The sequence below is a fragment of the Schistocerca nitens genome, chromosome 6, assembly GCF_023898315.1.
Source record: "Schistocerca nitens isolate TAMUIC-IGC-003100 chromosome 6, iqSchNite1.1, whole genome shotgun sequence".
Taxonomy (NCBI): domain Eukaryota; kingdom Metazoa; phylum Arthropoda; class Insecta; order Orthoptera; family Acrididae; genus Schistocerca; species Schistocerca nitens.
Genome location: NC_064619.1, coordinates 19213601 through 19217618, shown reverse-complemented (window position 1 = coordinate 19217618; position 4018 = coordinate 19213601). Strand labels below are relative to the sequence as shown.

At 41.4% G+C, this 4018-nt stretch overlaps 1 non-coding gene across 1 annotated transcript; it reads right to left on the bottom strand.

Moving 5' to 3' along the window:
- Positions 1-3233: 3233 nt before the first annotated feature.
- Trnap-cgg (transfer RNA proline (anticodon CGG)) lies at positions 3234-3308 on the bottom strand. The gene has a single exon. It is a non-coding gene; the product is annotated as a tRNA-Pro (tRNA).
- Positions 3309-4018: the final 710 nt, after the last annotated feature.

Genomic DNA, 4018 nt, shown 5'->3' with positions numbered 1-4018 from the left:
TATTTGAAATATGTAAACAAAATTTCGTTGTCAGAAATACTTTTTATTTAATATGTTTTTATGTAATATGTTTGCCATTAATTGTGATATATATCCACAATTCATGGCAAACACAGGGACGTTATAGACACATACGGGAATGTTGCCGCATCCGATAGTGATGGAACGTGACAATTTCTTGTTCAACAGCAGGTGGGAAAAGTCAGACGTTATTGGGTAATCTCCCCACACACCTATGTCATCAAGACCACCTGCAATACCTCATTAACTCAAAAGGCGACAGGTGGTCGCTGCCTCGGCAGTAAACCTTCATGCTTCCCAGAGGCAGGTGCATCGAGTTTACAACAGTGGTGTTAGCCGCAATTTGTGTCAATCTTAACGAGTTGGTGTTTTTGCTGACAAGTAACCGTCCCTGGCATATTCCCGAGCATAGTTGACCTTGTAGAGTTCCTGTGTTTAAACTGATTTAGCACTGTGCTGAAGGTAAATTGACTGCTTCTTTTTACATATCAGCGTTTCTCTAGTTCTCTACTATTAATGTAGTACATGTGTATTACTTTCCTTTAATAAGACCTGTTGCTCATCCCAAACCCTTGAACATTACTCAACAACAGTGTCCCATATGTGGTCTCCCTCACAGATGAACCACACTTTCACAAAATACTCCCAATAAACCAAAGTCGATCATTTACCTTCCCTACTACACACCCGTACATTCTCAGTCCATTTCATATCGCTTTGCGACATTACGCCTAGATATGTAATCTACGTGAGTGTGTCAAGCAGTACATTACTAACGCTGTATCCGAACATTACGTGTTTGGTTTTGCTACTCGTCCGGGACTGATGACCTCGTAGTATGGTCCCTTTACTCTAGAACCTAACCACCCTACCTATTCATCCGCGTCAAGTTACATTTTACTACCTTTACAGTTAGCTGTCATTCATGCCATCAAATAGAAGTTTTGCCTGTCATCTTGTATCCTCACTCAACGACGACACCTTCTCGTACACCATAGCGTCATCAGCAAGCAGCCTCAGATTGCTGTTTACCCTGCCCGCCAGATCATTTACGTCTACAGAGAATAATAGCGGTCCTAACACATTTCCCAGAGGCACTCCTGACGATACCGTTGTCTCTGATGAACGCCCGTCGTCGACGACAACTTAATGGACTCTCTTACTTAAGAACTCTTCTAGCTACTCACATATCTCGACACTTAACCATATGCTCGTTCATAGTCTGCAGTGGAGCACCGTGTCAGATGCTTTCCAGAAATCTGGAAATATGGACTCTGCCTGTTGTCTTTCATTAATGGTTCGCAGTATGTCATGTGTGAAGAGGGCAAGCTGAGTTTCGCACGAGCGATGCTTTCTAAAACCATGCTGATTCGTGAACATGAGCTTCTCAGTCTCAGGGAAACTTATTATATACGAACTGGAAATATGTTCATGGATTCTGCAGCAAGCCGATGTTAAAAATATTGGCCTGTGTAGGGTCTTTTCTATTAGGGAGCAGTGAGGGTGTACAGGGCAAATAGTCAGCGACGTATTTGACTGAGAGGAGAAGTCGAAGAAAATTTGCAAAATTGTATGGGTTGGTATATGAAGTAAGACCGCTAATATGTAGCTAATGTTGTTGTTGTTGTGGTCTTCGGTCCAGAGACTGGTTTGATGCAGCTCTCCATGCTACTCTATCCTGTGCAAGCTTCGTCATCTCCCAGTACCTACTGCAACCTACATCCTTCTGAATCTGCTTAGTGTATTCATCTCTTGGTCTCCCTCTACGATTTTTACCCTCCACGCTGCCCTCCAATACTAAATTGGTGATCCCTTGATGCCTCAGAACATGTCCTACCAACCGATCCCTTCTTCTAGTCAACTTGTGGCACAAATTCCTCTTCTCTACAATTCTGTTCAGTAGCTCCTCATTAGTTATAGGATCTACCTATCTAATCTTCAGCATTCTTCTGTAGCACCACATTTCGAAAGATTCTATTCTCTTCTTGTCTAAATTATTTATCGTCCATGTTTCACTGGCAAGCATGGCTACACTCCATATAAACACATTCAGAAAGGACTTCATGACACTTAAATCTATGCTCGATGTTAACAATCTTCTCTTCTTCAGAAACGCTTTCCTTGTCATTGCCAGTCTACATTTTATATCCTGTCTACTTCGACCATCATCAGTGATATTGCTCCCAAAATAGCAAAACTCATTTACTGCTTTAAGTGTCTCATTTCTCAACTTAATTGCCTCAGCATCACCTGATTCAATTCGATTACATTCCATTGTCCTTGTTTCGCTTTTGTTGATGTTCATCTTATATCTTCCTTTCAAGACACTGTCCATTCCGTGCAACTGCTCTTCCAGGTCCTTTGCTGTCCCTGACATGTCACCGGAAACCTCATAGTTTTTATTTCTTCTCCTTGGATTTCAATTTCTACTCCAAGTTTTTCTGTTGTTTCCTTTACTGCTTGCTCAATATACAAATTGAATGACATCGGGGATAGGCTACAACCTTGTCTCACTCTCTTCCCAACCACTGCTTCCCTTTCATGCCCCTCGACTCTTATAACTGCTATCTGGTTTCTGTACAAATTGTAAACAGCCTTTCGCTCGCTATATTTGACCCCTGAAAAGTTTTCCGGTCAACACTGTCAAAAGCTTTCTCTAAGTCTACAAATGGCAGAAACGTAGCTTTGCCCTTCCTCAATCTATCTTCTAAGATGAGTCGTAGGATCAATATTGCCTTACGTGTTCCAACATTTCTATGGAATCCAAACTGATCTTCCCCAGGGTCGGCATCTGCCAGTTTTCCGATCCGTCTGTAAAGAATTCGTCTTAGTGTTGTGTAGATAATAGTTTTAAATATTCCAAGAACTTGTTTCTATGCCGGAATGTGCAAATATCTTTGGTAAACTTCTGAAAATATACAATGATACTGCGCGAAATGAGGTAGAGGCTATACAAGTAGTTGTTCAGTACACTCTGTATTTGTGAACAGAATACCCGATACGCTACAGACTTTATAATAGTGTAGCTGTAGATGTGAACAACGGCAGTGACTGACAGAAGTATGTAAAGTCTTTTAAAATATAATTTAAATATAATAATAAATCTAGCTCCAGCAATAGCTTAGAAATATGTAAAATAAATACCAGAATGAGATTTTCACTCTGCAGCGGAGTGTGCGCTGATATGAAACTTCCTGGCAGATTAAAACTGTGTGCCCGACCGAGACTCGAACTCGGGACCTTTGCCTTCCGCGGGCAAGTGCTCTACCAACTGAGCTACCGAAGCACGACTCACGCCCGGTACTCACAGCTTGGCAGGTACTGGCAGAAGTAAAGCTGTGAGTACCGGGCGTGAGTCGTGCTTCGGTAGCTCAGTTGGTAGAGCACTTGCCCGCGAAAGGCAAAGGTCCCGAGTTCGAGTCTCGGTCGGGCACACATTTTTAATCTGCCAGGAAGTTTCATGTAAAATAAATAGTTTATATCACGATGTGTTCACTAATATTGTAACAGGTGCTCAATTTGTAATGTATTTCGTCAACCTACATCTGTAATATGATAACAAGACGTGCAGAAGACATGTAACATCTGACACCACACAGATCGACAAATCGATAGTCAAATCGAAACCGGCCGTATTTTGACCGCTATCTTGTCCACTGCACTACAGAACCGTTTGTGTTAGTGACAATTTGTGAACAGTGACCAAGAGAGCCACGGAAATGGATACACCTGAGGGCATCACAACGAGACTGCCACTCCAGAAGAACAAAGATGACCACAGCATTTACGAAAATACTGTATAACATCAGTATGACCTTAACGTAAAGATGTTTTTGTAATGCGATTTAGCCTGAAGATGAGGTATTGCTTCGAAACATGTCGCTAAATAAATAAGTAATACAATAGTTGACAACGTTTGTGACTGGTAGCGGTAATTAAAAAAATAAATAAATAAAATTTACATATTTCTTGAGACAGTCACGGTCGAAAAATAGTC